Genomic DNA, 20,031 nt, shown 5'->3' with positions numbered 1-20,031 from the left:
TTCCGAGTCTCTTATACACAACTGAAAACAAAGAAAAAAGCAGAGCTCCTCAAAAACAAAACAAAACACACACACACACACACACACACAGACACACACACAAAACGAAAACCACCAAGCAACAGTTTTCAGACCAGAACAACTTCAGTCCTTACTTAGAAGATAATAAAAACACTCTCCAGGGAACAAGATAAAAAGTAGTTCAACATGATACACAGATACTATTTTCCATTGTTAGAGCTATTTCTTCTTGGAACAGAGCATTGCAGAGATGCCCTTCTTGTTGTGGTCTCTAAGGCCTACAGCAGTCCCCCCTTATCCATGATTTTGCTGTCCTTGGTTTCAGTTACCTGCGGTCAGCCACCAGAACAAGCAGCCGCTGATCCTTCTGACAGCGTCTTTACGTGAGTAACGGCCTAAGGAGTGCTATGTCACGACTCTGGTGTCTTCTCCTCACTTCTGTTCACATGAAATCTTACCGTCTTACGGCATCACAGAAGGAAGGGTGAGTACAATACAATACACTGCAATATTTTGAGAGACAGAGACCATGTGCACGTAACTTTTATTACAGCATATTCTTATAATTGTTCTGTTTTATTATTAGTTACTGTTATGAATCTCTTACTGTGCCTCATTTGCAAATTAAACTTTCTCATAGGTGTGGCTGTACAGGAAAAAACAGTTTATTTAGAGTTCAGTACTCTCTTGGTTTCAGGCATCCTGGGGGGGGGTGCGTCTGGGAATGTACCCCCAGGCTTAAGATGGGACACATGTATTTACATAAGTGAAGATTTGGTCAGAGTGTCCCCCTCCCTCAAAGGCAATCTTCAAAACTGTATTTAAGCCTTTGTTTCTTGTGAGACAGGACTCTGCATTTTGCTTTATCTTTCGTAACAGTGTTTCAAAAATCTTAAGGCCGTTAAAAGATAAACTGAGATGTACTAAACATTTTAAGATCTTATTTAAGTGAAGCAGTGCCAAACCAGAAATGGTTAGGAACGTTCCAGAAGCAGGAGCTAAGGAGACTTTTATAGAGAAAAGGCAGAAACAAAGCAAGGACATTATTGACTGGCTACAGCTTAAAGCCTCGTGGGCTGTTTGTGATTGGCAGTCCTTGGTGTTTTGATTATAGGCTTAGGTTGTGGTTTGCTTAGGCAGACCATCCCCACGTTAGAGCCACATCAGTCTACTGGCCTCCTTGTTTAATCTGACAAGGCCACATTTCAGTCAGAACTCAAGCACGATGAACTGGGAGTGAACTTACTTTGCTTTTGGCGACATCTTTGAGGAGGAAGCCAGTCGCCTAGAAACAGAGACTGAGTCTTGGTGGAGCAGTGCAATACATTGCATTACGAGGACTCAATTCATGCTTTTGTGTCTTCCCAACGCTATACCAAGCAAATTCTGGACCACTGTTGTTAGCGGCCTTAGTTCTTGAGTTCGACCAAGAAACAATTCAGAGCCAAATTCTTCAGCAAGCAAGGGTTTAGTGGTGCTCAAAGCAAAGGAACCCTCTCAAGATGGGAGATTGGCAGGCCCCCAAGGTGGCAGCTGCACTGGGGTTAGGGATGTCTTTTTTTGTCATGTTTGCGGAGGTTATGGGTCATAGCTTGGGCGGCCTCTGACTGACGTTGCTTCCGATCATCTAAGGGACTCCTACTCCCGGTCAAGAGGGAAAGTTTTGGGCCCTCTCTGGTCCTTGTTGGAACTGTCATGGCAGTCTTCCTCCGTGGGGGTGTGGTGTCCAAACCGCAATATAAATGCATTATAATGAAGCTATAGATTACTGTGGGCCACTGGTCATAGGGGAGAACACGTGCGTATCCCCCTAGAGTCTTTCCCAGCTGTGTGGAATTTGGTTTCTAACTGCCTGCCTATTCTATCAGTTTGCTGAGGAGTTCTGAGGGCAGAGTCAGCTTTAGCAATGTGAAAATGGAGGTATTTAGAGAATGTGCAGTCCTTTCACCTTTTCACATCCAAGAACAACTTGATTGATTGATTGATTGATTGATTGATTTTTAAAGATTTTTTATTTTTTGACAGAGAGACAGTGAGAGAGGGAACACAAGCAGGGGGAGTGGGAGAGGGAGAAGCAGGCTTCCCGCGGAGCAGGGAGCCCGATGCGGGGCTCGATCCCGGGACCCTGGGCTCATGACCTGAGCCGAAGGCAGATGCTTAACAACTGAGCCACCCAGGCGCCCCCCAAGAACAACTTTAACCCCACCCCCCACCTCACTTCCTGGCTTGCCTCTTCCAGCAGCATCCCCCCTGCTATTGCATGGGGTTCAGCCGTTCTAACGCCTCCTTCCTACTCTCTGGAGCCAGGAGAGTAAGCACAGTAATTTGTTCATGGAACTGGCACCAGTCACGCCTCTTTCTGGCCTGGCTCTCCAGTTGCCACGGGACATGGTTAAGTTAATGAACTCAACTCCATGTTCTTGCTTAAGGAGAAATGGATTATCTTTTGTTAAAACACAGGCTCATATCAAGTATGAACTTCTGCGCATTTGTGTGTTAAGTCTGAGATTCAGCTAAGATAGCTAGCTGAATAGTCTTAAAAATAATAACTTTTTTGCTATGTTCTTTCTCTTTGGCCTTAAAATAGGCTATCAAGCACTTTCAGGTTAATACATTAAAGTATTATGTTCTGCAAAAAGGTTTTACTTTCTTTATGCTTCTCCTTGTCAGTCCTTTTCATGCTGCTCAGATGCATAGGCAGGAGACTGTAAGGAGTGTTCGAAGCAAGGGAGGAGCAGAAGAACCTAATGCTTTATAGCCTGTGAGACATTTAGCTGTCAGACGACAGGGCATTCAATAGAATTAAGTAGAACTAAGTGCCCTTTTTTTATTTTACTTTAATGACTAAAGGAACAGGAAGAACAAGGTAAAAGATAGAAGGGCACATCTACAGTCATCAACCAAAAGCAGAGGGGTTAGTATACTTTCAAGTGCTTAAAATGCTTCTTTTAAATTAATGTATTTTTTTTTCCTTTCCTGGGCCATTTCTAATGTTAAAATCAGTGTTGAAATCAGTTTGCATAAACCCAGTGTAAATTAGGTAATACCTAATGAAGAAAGGAGTATCAGCTATTTTTTTTTTTACAAAATCAAGAGCTGTATTTTTATGTAAATCGTCAAAATATTAGTCATGTTTATTTGTCTTATGGATGTAGAGCAGAGAAGAGAAAATCCATTTTGTCTTTTTTCTTTAATTCTGGTGACAAGTGAGTTTCAGTTCTAATTTTCTCTACGAACAACTCATAGTTACCACTAAATGTATTCCAAATGCATTTTTTTTAAAGATTTTACTTATTTATTTGACAGAGAGAGAGCATGAGCCAGGGGAGTGGGAGAGGGAGAAGCAGGGAGCCTGATGCAGGGCTTGATCCCAAGACCTTGGAATCATGACCTGAGCTGAAGGCAGACGCTTAAAGACTGAACCACCCAGGTGCCCCAAATGCATTTTTTTTAAATCATAGTTTAAGAATATTAACTCTACTAGAGATTTCAATATTGGATCTTTGATGAGATTAGAGTTAAACTGGTGGAAAAACATTTTGGGATTTCCAAACCAGAATATGAGAGCAAAAAAGGTCTTAGAAAATAATATAAAAATAAAGGTTTATTGTTCATTATATATATGTATATATTGTGTATATGTGTGTGTGTGTATACTGGAATGGGAAAATCCTCACTTCATAGACATCATAGTAATAATTAGTTCAGGCAAGAATCATCAATGAGTATGAAGTCGAGGGTAATATTTTGATGAGAAGTAGGATATTTGCATGGTTGTAAAATGTCTACACATGAATCACTTTTTAGCAGTTACATGAGGAAATATAATAACCATACAGTGGAGAAATTGGATAACATCTTGGCAGAGGGCTCAAAATTAATATCACCAATGGAGGACAGATAACTATCATGTGACTCCAGATGTAATATGGCTAAGAATTCATAACCTGAATCTAATTATCAGAAAACACTAGACATATGCAAAAGGAATATTATCTTTTAAAAAGCCAGTGTTATAACAAACAAGCTACCTGTGGGTATATTCTAGATTGTTCTAGATTAAAGTAGAATAAAGAGACATAAAAACTAAATATAAAAATAAAAAATACACATATAATATCTGATCTTATACTAGATTCTGTGTTAATGGGGGAAAAACATTGTAAAGAACATTAGCAGGTCATTTGAAAAAATCAGAATCCAGATGATAGGTTAGACTAAAAGATTATATCAATGCTAAATTTCCCCAAATTGATAACTGTCCTGTGGTTCTGTAAAGGAATATCCTATTTCTTATGAAATACACACGGTTGGATTTAGAGAGAAAGAAAAACCAAATGCAAAACACAAATGGATACAAATATTAAAAATAGGTAAATGTGGGCAAAGGATATATATGTACTCTTATTTTTTAACTTTTCAATAAATTTGAGATCATTTTTAAATAAAATGTTACCTCTGTCTAAAAAGCAACATATGCTGAGTGAAATAAGTCAATCAGAGAAAGACATGTATCATATGACCTCACTGATATGAGGAATTCTTAATCTCAGGAAACAAACTGAGGGTTGCTGGAGTGGTGGGGGTGTGGGAGGGATGGGGTGGCTGGGTGATAGACACTGGGGAGGGTATGTGCTATGGTGAGCTCTGTGAATTGTGTAAGACTGTTGAATCACAGATCTGTACCTCTGAAACAAATAATATATTATATGTTAAAAAAAAGAAGAAGATAGCAGGAGAGGAAGAATGAAGGGTGATAAATTGGAGGGGGAGACGAACCATGAGAGATGATGGACTCTGAGAAACAAACTGAGGGTTCTAGAGGGGAGGGGGTGGGGGGATGGGTTAGCCTGGTGATGGGTATTAAAGAGGGCACGTTCTGCATGGAGCACTGGGTGTTATACGCAAACAATGAATCATGGAACCCTACATCAAAAACTAATGATGTAATGTATGGTGATTAACATAACAATAAAAAATTTAAAGAAGAAAATAAATAAAAAGCAACATATATTGGGGCATACCCCCTCACACACACATACTTAGATCTGTATTTTATTATTTTCCCTCAATACAGAATCAGCATTGTATAGATTGTAGTCACTGCAGAGATGCCTCTTTCAACTTAGGTTAGACAGATCTCACCAGGAGATAACACATCCTAAGGGCATGAAAACCTTGAAAGAATACAAAATCTTGGCAAGTAAAAATGTGTAGGAATTCTGAAAACATCATAGTGTGTGAGACTAAAATCTAATGGGTGGGGAGGTACTATTAACAAAAACAAAAAGCAGCTGTACCCTGAAAACTCTCTGGGACACTGGCCCTCTAGCGATCCTTCTCTGGGACCACTCTGATGGGACAGCACAGGGAAGAATTGCAATGCTCTTCCCCACCATCCCCAAACCCAAGGAATACTTCATCACTTAAGCAGCTAAGGTCGTGGATGAATCAGGCACTAGTAATGCTAAAGGAAAAAAGGGTGGTGACTGGTGCCCAATGGAGGGTTGGAAGGGGAGAAAAAAAATATTAGACATCATATGATCACTCATATGACAGTTGATCATGCTTAATTGAAATAATCACCAAAACTACTATATTATGATCTCAGGGGAATAAAATCCAGTAGTTGCCATGATTGTAGCCCCATTTAATACCCACAAGCTGATGACTTCTTGGGAAGCTCACTATATATAATTATATGTGAAGCCTAACAAAAAAAAAATTATATGTGAAGCCTACATGCACACACATTTCTATGAAAAAGGCAAATGGACACTCCAACGACTACAATCAAGAAGCACATCCAAAATATTTACATAAAATAAAATCAGATTCTTTAAGACATTTTTTACATTCAAAACTACAAAGGCCTCAAGCAGAACAGAAAATCAATGTAAAACTGAGAGAAGAACGCAAGTCTCCTGTTTTTGCACTCAAATATTCTGCCTGGAGAACACTGCTTTATGGAACATAAATTAAAAAACAATGAAAACTATTCATCACACAGACACTGTTCCTCTACCCCTCCTTTATCAACAAAACCACGTTGAACATTGAACAGGGCACTGTTTTCTCTGTGAGCACAACAATACCCACTGAGAGGAAAGAAGAACTTTGTAGATTTTAATTGCATCCCTGTAGCAGAGCTTTTAGAAAGGTCTTTCCTAGACTAGGGCTATTTGGGGACTGAAAAAGGGAAGATTGGAGAAAAGGAGATGGTATCAGGATAGGGGGGCTAGAAAAATATCGAGAGGAGAGTTCATCTAAGGGGAAGATGGAAAAGATAAGAAAAAAGGAAAGGTAGAAGCCAAAGTCATAAGGAAAGGAGTTTACCATGCTTCAGCTTTCTTTGAATTGATGTGTAAGTGATATTCTCTTTAGACTGTCCATTGCTAACAAACAAATAAACAAAGGAGAGAGAAAAAACCCTAAAGTTTTGGCAAGAAAGTGCTTTTCAGTGCTTTTTTTCCCCAGGTAATTTATAATTACCTTGTTAGAAAATAGTGAACTGGAGTGGCAAGAGTTTGGGCTACCTCCTGCTCACTCTGACAAGTCACTGGATTTACAAAAGAGCAAAAGGTTCTTTTTTTTTAATATTTCATTTATTTATTTGACAGAGAGAGACACAGCGAGAGAGGGAACACAAGCAGGGGGAGTGGGAGAGGGAGAAGCAGGCTTCCCCACGGAGCAGGGAGCCCGACGCGGGGCTCGATCCCAGGACCCCGAGATCATGACCTGAGCCGAAGACAGTCACTTAACCAACTGAGCCACCCAGGCGCCTCAAGAGCAAAAGGTTCTTATCTAAGTTTGTCCAGTGATGAACAATACATACACATAATATGTATTTAAAAAACGAAAAGTGTATTTTTTGTGTGTGAGTTCCTGTTATAAAAACGGTAACCCAAAACCCACTTAGAAGCCCTGACTTATGAAAAAATAATGTTGTTTTTCCTTAGAAGCTAAGGATTAAAGATATCTAATCTATAAAGAAATAAGAAAAAGCAATTTTTTCCCTGAGATTTTATATGGTACCACTTTTGTGATGCGCTATTTTACCATGAAGATACTCTAAAACAGTCAAGTTTAAATGAACTTGAAATGTCCCATTGTGTTATTTATGCAAGAATGCAGGGCTTATCTGGTAATTGTCTGATACACTTACCTAGCAATCATCTGATACACTGGAGTTCCTCACTGCTACCGATGACAAACATCTAAGGAGATTGGTCTGTTAAACACACGTGGTGTCCAGCCTCAGTTTGGGTATTAACACACCCTCAATCCCATGGCTCTTCATCGCTGACTTTCATTCCTCTGAACAACTTTTATAAAACTTTAATATTGACTTTTTATACCATCAAAATCTCTTTTCTCTCAGAAAATAGGCCCACATCCTTCTTCACTGAAAAAGATAAGGTCAGTAGGCAAGACCCCCCCTAAGTTCCAGGGCCTTCCCTACTTCCCCATGTCTACCCTCTCTACTGAGGGATTCATGGTACCTTTCTGCCTGACCTTTCTCTTTTGCCCTGGAAAGCTGTTGGTAGCCCTTTTCTGTTATACAACATGGAAAACAGAGAAAATTTGTTTACCACTAAAGAGAAAAATGGAGCAGAGGGATGTAGTCGGGCAAAGACAAGAAAAAGAATTCCCCAATTTTCAGTAACATTGCTGTCCTCAGTTCCCTTTCGTTCATAGTCTCCAGCTCAGTTGAGGGATGTTCCACAATCCTTCCCAAAACATTTCATCTGTTACTTGCTTGGGTTTCTGGTTCGTGACACAAAGCATCTTAAGTAACATAGCCACTATAATTGTTTTTTTAAGTTTAGGAGTTGGTGTGCATTGAAACTTGCTTCCCTAAAAGATATGTTCAAGTCCTAACCCCTTGTACTTATGAATGTGATCTTCTGTGGAAATAGGATCTTTGCAAATGTAATCAGGTTCTGATGAGGTCATACCGAAGTGGGACAGGCCCTATTCCAATGTGTGGTGTCAGTCTAAGATGAGGGAAATTAGGACAGAGGCAGAGGTTGGAGTGAGGCCTCTATAAGCCAAGGATTGTCAAATGTTACTGGCCATCACCAAAGTGAGAAGCAGAGAACAGACTCTCCCTCAGAGCCTCCAGAAGGAACCAACCTCACCAACGCCTTGACTTTGGACGTGTAGCTTCAGAGCGGTGAGAGAATAAATTTCTGCTATTTAAGACACCCACCTTGTGGGACTTTGTTATAGTAGCCCAAGGAAGCTAATGCAGGAGACCATATTATTCAGGTTTTAGAGCTGAGGACATGGCAGGCTAAAAGTTAAAGTGACGGGCTTAAAGCAAAGTCAAATATCTGGCAAGTAGAAGGCCATGTCCTTTGATATTTCTTTCATGCTGTGTACCTATCACAACTGAGAAACTCTAATTGAATTTAATATAACTTATAGTACTCTGTGATTGACCTCCTGCTTCTAGGTAATAACCAGTTTATCTTTATTTTAATCAATCAATTTTATAAAGAATAAGAGATAAAACATTATTAAAAGGAAAGGTGTGAAGCAAGAAAGCTGTAACATAAAATGCCGTCACCATTACATGACATTTTGTGAAATCTCAAGGTAGTAGTAAGCAGTGATAATATTATATGCACCACTGCCGAAGCTGTCACATTGTTCAGTCACTTTACAAATATACCAGGCCTCACTAAATCCTCAAAGTTTTTTGCACTCTGGTCTTCTGATAGATTTTAGATTTTATTAGAGTATTGAAGTTTTACTTTTTCATGAGGATACAAGGCACACTGATAGTCATTATGAGGGACATAAAGGCTTGGGAGAATGGTCATTTCTTGCATGCAGGTTATGTTCCAGGCATTGTGCTAAACATTTTTATATTCTTACATTAACTTGATTTAGTACATTTTATTATTTCCACTTTAAAAAGAAACTGAATGTCAGGGAGTGTATGTAATTGGCCTTAAGTCACATAGGTCATAAGTAGTAGAACTGGGTAGATGTTTGCCTGAAACCTTCACCAATATCCAGTCCATTCTACTGAGCTGACTCGGGATTTGTGACCAATCACAGTGAGAACTTGATCCATAGGTTTCCTGCTCAGGAATGAAATAGAAGAAAATGTAAGTTTAAGAAGAAAGAAGTCATAATAGTGCAAAAGGACAAGAGAGTGTGCTAGGAATAGACTGGGTTTTTGAAAGGTCCAGGAAAACAGCAGATGATATGGGATTGATGTTTTAAGAAAGATGAAACCATAACCAAGACATCAGAGGAAAATATGGGTCTTCCCTCACTCCGGAGTCACTCAATGAAAGGAACAATATAGGCACTCTGGGGTGACCACCGGGATGATCTAATAAAGTGTTTTTTGAGACAGTTGTCTCCCTTCTCTATAAAAATAGAATGGCTGCTAGCTATTACTTTTGACCTCAAAAAGAAGACTGTGACCTTCTCTCTAAAGGAAGTAGGCTACCTATCCAAGGGGGCCTCTGCTAAAGACAGTGAGACCCAAGAAAGAAGCAGAGCCAGATTGAACATTGGTTTTCCCCAGGAGAAACAGAAAAATAAAAGTTCTACCACACACCAAAGCCCTCCTTAATTTACAATATGGAAGTTCCTAGATTGTCTGCATACTCCTGTGATGGTATCCATTATGGCACAGTCCCTTTTGGATTGAAGGACTCATTCCCCCACTGCTGGGACTGTTACCCAAGAATAGGCTTCAATTACCTACACTTTTGGGGAAGCATCTTAGGCTGAACAAAGCTACTCACCGAAGTCATGTCACCCTTCCTCCAGCAGCCTGTCTCCTCCAATGACTGGCACATGCAAGGATATAAACACTCAACTTGTTTGACCAATTTGGGGCAACCATGGAGGGCTTGTCTAGTTTTCAAACTCTTTGTGGGGGTGGCTAAGGTTTGTGTTGACTGTTTCATAGCCCAACTTCTTCTGCTACCCCCTCTCTGTTTTCTTTTATTCTCCAAGAGGAGTTGATTTTGAGAGCAATCCCTGGTAAACTTTCTCATGCTTGTCTACGTCTTAGAGCCTGCTTTCTGAGAAACCTAACTATACCACTTTCTACCACGCCTAATAGGAAATCTTCCTGTCACTGTGTTCAGTTTATCTGGGTTTCCTGGTCATTCTCCCGTTAAAGAAAGAGGCCTTCTGGAGAACTAAGAGTTCTCAACACTAGCGGAAGAAACATAAGCCACATCACACTAATCAACTGTTTTCATTCACAATGTGTATGGACAACTATGAAAACAGGTATTTGAGAAAAATCACCTCTATGAAAGATAGTCACAAGAAACCACTGGAATAGTACAGAAGAAATAGGCCAACTAGAGATTCAGAAGCAATTTTTCTAAGTATATAATCTAGAGACTGAAAAAGGCATTTCATACAGCAATGGAAATACAAACCAAGATCAGAGAAAAATGATTTCTTAAAAATTTGAAATATGATTCTGAAGTTATAAAAGAAATTCTGAATGTAAAGCCTGGTATTTTTTAAAGATTTTATTTATTTATTTGACAGAGAGAGGGAACACCAGCAAGGGGAGCAGGAGAGGGAGGAGCAGGTTTCCTGCGAAGCAGGGAGCCCGATGAGGGGCTTGATCCCAGGACCCTGTGATCCCCATGACCTGAGCCGAAGGCAGATGCTTAATGACTGAGCCACCCAGGTGCCCTAGAAAGCCTGAATTTTAAAAAGGAAATGTGCAAGATCAATCCTAGAAAAAATAAGGCCACCCAAAACTGGAAAATGTAGAAATATTAAGAGTTGTAGAAATACAGTAAGTTGCCAAAGAGAAAATAGTAACAATAGGAGAAACAAATAATTAAAAATTATATCCCCAATTTTCTAAAGCTGAAGACATACGTGTTCACTGAAAAATCCTCCCAAGAGACAAAAATGACTCTTGGAGAAATTATCATAAACTTTTAATACTCTTATATGAAAGAAAATAGCATAAAAGCTTCGAGGAGAAAAAAGCCCTCCAGGAGAGCTGACCAGTACAAAGACTGAACAGCAGTGAGAGTGAGGAATGAATTTTTATTGTATTAAAGCCTCTGAGACTTGAGGTTTGTCTCTAATGACAGCTAGTGTCATCTTAACATAAACTGGATGAATTTGATAAATCAAGCAGTAGTGATTTAAGTCGGTTATTTAAAAATATCAAAACAAGCACCAGCTTTACAAGTAATACTGATAATAATAACAGTGATGATGATGATGGTGGTGATGAAAATCATCATCATCATCATCATCATCATAATGGCATCCAAATCCAAAGGCAAAGAAGAAGGAGTGGGAAGTATAGTACATTTGTCAAATTCCTCTTCATCATGGTGGTGGGTGGAGGTTTGAAGATAAAGAGATATGGTATAAATTTGGCAAATTAGGGCTCAGATGACAAGATACAATTGTTTTTCTTATAGCTGAAACAACCATAAAAATCTAGGAACCATTCACACTGTGGTCTCTGAAGAGTACAGCTGGAAGTGAAAGCAGATCATTACTTGCCATTTTGCTCTCTTTTGTACAGCCCGATATTCTTTTACCATGAGCATGAATTATTTTAAAAATGGAAACATGTTTATTCTATTTCTTTAAAAAAATAAATAATGTATATCGATTCAATGGAGCTGAATCCTGCATCCTGCAGATAAACTGAATGAAATAACACAGTGTTTACAGAAGTAGTAAGATAACCTTCATACATTGTTAGGAGTTAATGAAATAAGCTGCCCAATGTCATATATAAAATGAACCCAAGTATGTAAATAAAATGTGGGCAAATAAACATACATATAAAAGAACGTGTAGAAAGGGAGAGAGGAAAGAAAAAGAAAGAAAGAGTGACAGAGAGAGAGAGAGAGGGAATTTTTCATGAGGAGGTAACCGTAGAGGTACAAGGCTTCCTGAGGGTGAATGTGCCTGGAAGAAAGGGCAGGCTCTGCCGGTACCCCAGACATCCACTAAGGATGGAAACAACGGGAATGCCAGGAGTGGAGCAGTCTTGTCAATAGCCCCGGCTTCGTGGAATAATGATCATTTATTCCCTGGGTTTGAAATTTCCTGGATGTGGGTATTAGTGTCAAATAAGTAAATTTCGTGTTTCTTTAATGAAAATCATAAATTACTTTTACACGCTAATACAGCTACTCAAAAACACCATATGTTATGGATTTCAAGGAATTGGCTTGCTGACACTTTCTTCAGGGGAAAACTATATTGAAATGTATACCTTATTTTTAAATGTGATGGTTTGTTTGGAGTTTTATTTAAAATAGCATAACAAAAGAATGTTTTGGAAGTTAAGTTTTAAGTGGCCATCTTGTCATTGTGATTCCATTTAAAATTAATCATATCCAAATTCCTTGCCAGAAATATCCATTTTACTCTTTTTAATGAATGTGAATGTAATCTAGTTCCAAGTAGCCAAATTTCCCCTCTTTCTGGTAAAAAGCAGCAGAGCTAGAATCTGGCAGCATCAAATAGACTGTTTTGTTGTATTTTGTTTATCCCCGCCCCCCCGGCCCGAAATTCTGAAAAGACTTTATGATATTATTGGTCCAAACATAACCGCTAATGTTCTGGCCAGTAAACTGAGGCCAGATATACAAGAGATCTAGCTTCATTTTCTTCTTACAAGCAAGGAAGCGTCACTGACAAAACAGAGCGAGTATCGAATAAGGCTTTTTACTCAAGCGATTCAATGTTTTGGGCCATGAAATAGGCTGGTAGTTCAGCAGGACGGCATGCTGGACAAGAACTGTGTATTTGGAATCCTCAGCAAGCGATTTTGAACCACTTTGCAGTGAACATCGTGCTAGGGACAACCGTCAACCTGCAGAAGCCGGAGGTCACACTGCAGCTCACAATAATGCAAATCCTCCAGTGCACCAGCCTCTCTCCCTGGCAGAGGGCGGCCAAAGTTGCCGTCAGCTTCTGTTTATCATAGGGACGCCCTGTCTACTCCTTCGCTAATGGAAACACAGAGCCATAAACCAGATCAAGACACTGTGTTGTTTAGGAGCTGGGCATAACTGGGCGCCAGCGCGGCCAACAGCAGAGGCGCTGTGTGGCGGGCTCCCCGGCAGATGTCACATCTGTCACTGTGAGCAGTTCCATCATGCCATTTCTGAGTTGCCCTTCACATCCAACAGTGCAACACAGGTCACCCACAAAGTGCTTCTGGATGGCCGCTAATTCCCTGGTGGTGCCCTGATGCTTCGTGAGATCGCTGCTGCGCCCACGTCCCAGCGCCTGGTGAAAACGCACCCGCCTGACCTACCCATGGGGTTTGAATTTGCCGCAGTGCTTCCGCATGAGAAAGTGGAACCTCCGCGGTGACATGAAGGAGACACGAGGAAGAGACACAAAGCACAGCCTCAGGAATGTGTCTTGGCTTCTAGGAGACAGAAGGGCAGACAGATAATCCCGGAGGGCAGAAATCCGAGGGGGAGATTTTATAGGAATTTCAGCCTATTTACTCAGTTCCCGCGTATGATGGTCAGCAGGTTCTTTTCCCCGCGTTAGGCTTAATGCCATTCATACCTATCACCAAAGTCTCTCTCCTACTCTTTCTCGTTCTCTCTCTTCAATAAAGAAATTTAAACTTATTTCAACTCAGTATTTGTCACATGCTTGCTATATGCCTGACAACGTACGAGGGAGCAGGAGAATGCAAAGTAAGAGTGGCATGCTTCCTCCCTTAGGGATTTTAGTAATTTTGGAATGACATGATCCATGAAATGTTTGGAGAAAGATCTAACACAGGATATAATCAAATGTCACCGAATGTATTAGAGGAAATGTGTGTCATTGTCAGGTCAGGAAAGGTGAGGATCAAATTCTTGGACCAGGTACTAGAGAGGCGGTGGGGGAAGAAATGCACCGGGAAAGAGGAGGGTGATGCGGATAGAAAGGGATTAGCACTTAATACTCTGAGTAGGTGTGCATTTTCACTGAGGCGATAGGACGTTGGAATGCCCTGCATACTCCAGTGGGCCGGAAAAGCAGATTCTGTCCCTGCAAATCTGGTCACCGTGAATGGGAGATGCAGTGCTTGAGGCTTGATGTTGATGGATCTGGCCCCCTGAAGAGTCTACTGATGACAAAGAATATCACGAATGCATACTATGGAATGGTCTATCTCTTAGGTGAAAAAGCTGAGATGTAGATTTTGTAAATAAGTGGATGCTGCTTATTTTCTTCCCAATTTTAGGTACCGGTATCATTAGTGGGGAGTCAGGTGTCTTCCCTTAAATCCCGAGTGAAATGTTTTCTGGCACATCGGAAACCCAAGGCAAAGATGGGTTGTGGAGAACTTAACCCAAACCTTGTAATAAAATAAGAGCAGTTTAATTAAAAAAAAAAATCTTGATTATAAGCTCAGGTTTAAGTAGATGGGAGAAGAGTATAAAAGCAAACATGACATCTCCCCTGCTTTAATTATAAGTGAGTGTGTGCACATCTTAGCCTATAGCTGGCTCAGGGAAAACCTATGCACCCTAGGAGAGCAAACAACCAAAAATAGTTGCCCTGTCTAGCTCTAGTCCACAAAATCATGAGGCCTTGAGTCATCATTCCTATAAATGACTGACTCCTTAAAGAAAATGGTCTTATCCTTGATGTTTGCTATTGATTACATTATGACACTTGCAGATGTGATAATCATTGGAGAAAACTATTGTTTTTCTACCATGAATAAGCTAGATATTGCCTCAGTAACCTCAGCAGGTTTTTTTTTTAAATCTTTTGACTGGTTTCCATATACGCATATAGAGAGCTGAAATGAGTGTGGCTTTCAATCTTACAACAGCCAAAAAAAGATAAAGAGCAAGTTCATAACTTTTCTGGAACTCCCCACCAGAGAGCTGAGCAAGGCAAGCAACTGGCCCCAAATCTCAGGAGAGATGGGTACCAGTAAGAAGAGATGAAATGCCGCACTACCTCACCAGGGCAAGATGTTGCCAGTGAGGAGAGTTCAGGCTTGGTGATGGGCAATTGGTAGAAACTCTGCATGCCCTGCCCAGCTAGGGTGAAGACTCTGGGAGTCCAAGGAGAGAGAGGAAGTTCACATCTTCTTGCAGAATTTTTCTACATTAAATCTTACTGGACACTCAAAGAAATATAGGGAAAATCCCAAGAAAGTCTCCCTTGTATAGAACTGGGGGAGGGAAATAGTAGCCAGGGCAGGAGCAGTGAGGAAATTCACCAAGATCCCTCTGCCCTACCTCCCTTATGGGAGACAATCTATGAAAAAAATAAATCGTGAAGGACAAAGCCCTTAATCTATGTGTGGGGGGTGGGGGGTGCAAGAGAGGGAAGGGAAGGATACATGATATCCAAGCTTTCAGCTGTGGGACAAACAGTGAAATGAGAATGCCACATACCATGGGACCAAGGGTATGGTGCCTGCCTAAGACTAAAACTTGTTCAGAACAGAAATCACACACACACACACACACACACACACACACACACACACACACACACACACACACATTGCCAGGTTAGGGAGTTTCTAGTAACATGTAACTTGTAGGTAAGAGACAGACTTTCTCTGAGGCATAGCTCACAGAGAAGACCAAAAGCAAAAAGAGAAGCCACTGAAGAAAGCCCACTGGCAAACTAGCTTTCATCCTAAATTTATACTACTAGAGGATTAAAACTGTGGCATCCCAAAAGTGACTATAACACAACAAACTGCAAACCCAGCTCAACTCCTAGTTAAATTAACTCAACTCTCCACACTAAAGGTCCACCAGAAGAAAAGACATGCCCATTTCCAAGAGTGACAAAAAATATCTACATTCATCTCTATAGTCTTAATAGAGATGTCTGGCTTTCAACAACAAAAATTAGGAAGCACACAAAAAGGCAGGACAAAACACTCTGCCAAAGAAGTAAGCAATCCAAACCAGAGTCAGGTATGCCAGGAGTCCTGGAACATCTAACAGTGAATTTCAGAACTGTGATTAATATGTTAAAGGCTCTAATGGAAAAACTGGGCAGTATGCAAGATCAGATGGTAATTTTAGCAGAGAAAAAAACTTTAAGGGAAAACAAATGGAAATATTAGAAGTAAAAGCCACATAACAGAGAATGAAGATTTCCTGTGAGGGGAGTGTTCGTAGACTCTACACTACCGAAACAAATACTAGTGAGCTACAAAAGTCTATAGAAATTACCCAAACAGAAAGAGCACTCGAGAGCTGTGGGATAGTACCAAACAGCCTGACAAATATGCAGTTGAAAGCACAGGAGAAGGAGGAACAGGGCAGAAGAGATATTGGAAGAACTGAATATCCGTTGAATTGTTTTACTTGGCTAGTCAGCCCTTCTAAAGGGCGAATCTCCTTAATAAAACTTCCCTCCAGGTACTCTAATTTATTTCTTAAATGCTCCTGTCTCTGTATATTCCTTTGACAAGTGACAACATTCAGACGAAGGGTTTTGTGTCAGCTGCTCATCTCTCTCCATACAGATCTTTTCATGGTGTTTGGCCAAGAACTCTAGTCCTGGGAGATAATCTATGAAAAAAAATTATCAAGGATAATAAATTTAAAAAACTCAGATGACAGTCTCAGAGTGAACCTGAGTCAGATCATTGAAATGCCCTTAAAGGTGTTACAGCAAAGAAACATACTTAATGTTTTTTAATCGAGTAATTTCTAATTAATCGAGTATTTTCTAAATCTGTTTGGCCACTTATTTATAGATAATAGTTATTAAAATTGTGCAAAACTAATGTTAGAGGGAATCAGTTTAGGGTAACTATAAACAGGGGCTTAGTTCTATTTTCCTTTCTTCTTTTTCCAGACTTATTTTGGCCTATAAAGCTTTGCATGAACTGGCCCTAAGCTGTTTCTCAAACTGTATCTTCTATTGTTCTCTACCTCGCTCACTATATTTTAGGCCTAAGCTTCTATGGCCCTTAAAATTCTAAGCTCATGGGGCGCCTGGGTGGCTCAGTCGTTAAGCATCTGCCTTCGGCTCAGGTCATGATCCCAGGGTCCTGGGATCGAGCCCCACATCGGGCTCCTGGCTCAGCGAGGAGCCTGCTTCTCCCTCTCCCTCTGCCTCTCTCCCGCTCATGCTTTCTCTCTCTGTATCTCTGTGTCTCAAATGAATAAATAAAATCTTAAAAAAAAATTCTAAGCTCATTTCTTCCTTGAGGCTGTTGCACCTTCTGTTCTTTCTGCCTCAAGTGCCTTTATGTTAGGTATTTGTATGCCTTACTCTTTCATTCAGATCTCTGGCAAACTTCACCCATTTTGACAAGTCCTCATTAGCAATCTGTTCTAAATTACCATCTCCCTCCATCATTCTTTATCCCTTTATTCTGCTTTATTGCTCTTCATAGCATTTATTACTACCTACCATTTTATTTTGCATTCGTTGTTTCTCATCTGACTCCTGCAGACGAATGTAGATTCCATAAGGTCAGGGCCTATGTCACCTATCTTAATCACTGTATCCTCAGTGCCTAGAATGGTACCTGGTATCATTCCAGAATGATGGGTACTAATACAAATCTTTCAAAGAGTGAAAGATTAATGAATTGGTCTGAAACACCACTATCATGTTGCATTCTTCTTTGATCCCTACCTCATTGGCTTAGCCAGCCTATCCATATCAGAAGTGATACATTAATTGGAAAACATTCTCTCTCTTAGTCTTCCTTGTTAAAAAATCAGTCATTATAGTGTAAAGGCTCTCTGACTTCAACAACTATAATTCTATTGCTCTGGGTTTTTTTCCTTCCTAACTGATCTTGTACCAACTTATGCAACGTAGGGGCATCTGATACTGTGCTATGCTAATATCTTTCCAAAAGATAGTATAGGCCTGATTTGAATGATACTCTGCAGCTTTCCCTAACTTTAAGGGACAAAAATTTACTATCTTGCTCTGGGAGATTATCTACTACTTTTCAAAAAATGGTTTCTGGTCATTCATTTCAAATTCATACACTGAGCAGTTGAGTTAAATTTAGTCTGGTACCTTGCAACATAATTCAAACTAAACATAATGTTGCTATTGATTTATGTTGCTTTTTAAACTACTACCTGGGAAGGTTGATCCTGTCAGATCAGTACAGTGATAGACATGAAAACATCAGAGTTTGAACACATACACACACACACACACACAGCTTTAATTCTAAGGATTCTAATTAACGTGGAGGTAGACTCAGGCATGGACCTGTTCATTCAAAAGTGTAGCCAAAGTTGTGGACCAATGGTCTAGTTTGTGGAAAAGTTAGGACTATGTGTAAAGCAGTTGAAATTGGGGGGGAGATGTGGACTGGGGCAGACTGCAACTCTGAGGATAAGCTGAAATGAAGAGATGTAGATTTCAGGAAAGACCAGGCAGTAAAACATTTCCTACGTGGAAAGCACTGACACCCTCATCAATCACTGAATGCTTCGAGTTATGGTTGTGTAGGACTCTGACAAACTGGCTCTTTTAGGACAGCAGAGAACTGACGGTGGGCTTCTATGCTTTAAGTCCTGAACATACTTAGTTTGCATCTCTGGTTGTTAAAATGTCCCATAAGGCCCCCTTGGTTGCTGTGAGGATGCTGGCATCCTCCTCTGCTTTGAAAAGCTTTCCATGGCTGCTTGACATGGAGTTTCGCAGAACCCCACAGGCACACCCAACAGTGCTTCATCTAGCACATCTGCCTATCCTTTAGGTTCCTCATCTCCAGAGTTGTAGTAGAAGAGTGATTGAGACTGAAGTTCCTGGGAGATGAACCATGAGAGACTATGGACTCTGAGAAACAAACGGAGGGTTCTAGAGGGGAGGAGGTGGGGGGATGGGTTAGCCTGGTGATGGGTATTAAGGAGGGCACGTACTGCATGGAGCACTGGGTGTTATACGCAAACAATGAATCATGGAACACTACATCAAAAACTAATGATGTAATGTATGGTGATTAACATAACATAATAAAATTTAAAAAAATTTAAAAAAATAATAAAGTTCCTGGAATCTTGGTCTATTCTAATCTCAGCCCTAACCTGTCTTAACTCTAGTTAATTTTAAGCTACCAGTAGAAAAGCATTCTTGTGCATTTAGTTTGAGTGGTTTTTCTCTCTTTTTTTTTTCATTTAACTGTCGTTGTGCTTGTGCTCACTCTCATACTCTCTCTCTCTCTCTAAAATATTATATAAGAATTTTATGTAAGGAATATACGGCCTTCGAAAGTAATCTCACAAAAAAAAGGAAGAACATTAAAGTGTGTATGGCAGAACAAAATATTAAAAGCTCTGTATCAATTATGATACCAGATAAAATGAACACGTAATGGACATTTGTGGTATAATAAAAATATATCTAATCTTTATCCCCAGTTCTTGTTTTTTTTATTATATTATGTTAATCACCATACATTACATCATTAGTTTTTGATGTAGTGTCCCATGATTCATTGTTTGCCCCCAGTTCTTGACATAGAGCTATAGAGCTTCAAAAACTCTTGGAATTTTCTGATAATAGGTATTTCTTTGTTATGCTAATGAGGTGGCAGGGTATGTGCCTGGATAGGCACATCTGGCTTCAGGAGGGCGTTTGGTCACTAGAAGGATTAACTATGTGATCAGAGAGTTGGAACTTTGGGACAGCCTCTGGGGAAGTTGGGGGGGCTGGAGATTGAGTTCAGGCACCTGGCCAATAATTTAATAATTATGCCTAGGTAGTGAAATCCCAATACAAACTTTGGACAAATCTTCAGAGGAGCTACCTGGTTGGTGGACATACCAGTGAACTGGGACAGTGGTCCCAATATCACCATTATAGTATATTAAAATATTTCTTTCCACAAATAAAGACCATATTTTAATATAATTGTGACTGAGTCTAAAGGTGTTGGCCATGAATGGAAGACTAAATGTTTGTGTCAATACTTGTATTTACAGGCAAATTTTCTATTAGGATGCTACTTTCTGACATAAATTTTTTGATATTAAGTGGGTGTCTTGAAATACAATTAAT

The sequence above is a fragment of the Callorhinus ursinus genome, unplaced genomic scaffold (assembly GCF_003265705.2).
Source record: "Callorhinus ursinus isolate GAN/ISIS: 27379988/994484 unplaced genomic scaffold, GSC_fseal_2.0 scaffold17, whole genome shotgun sequence".
Taxonomy (NCBI): domain Eukaryota; kingdom Metazoa; phylum Chordata; class Mammalia; order Carnivora; family Otariidae; genus Callorhinus; species Callorhinus ursinus.
The sequence above is the reverse complement of the archived record's forward strand: the minus strand, read 5'-3'. Positions refer to the sequence as shown.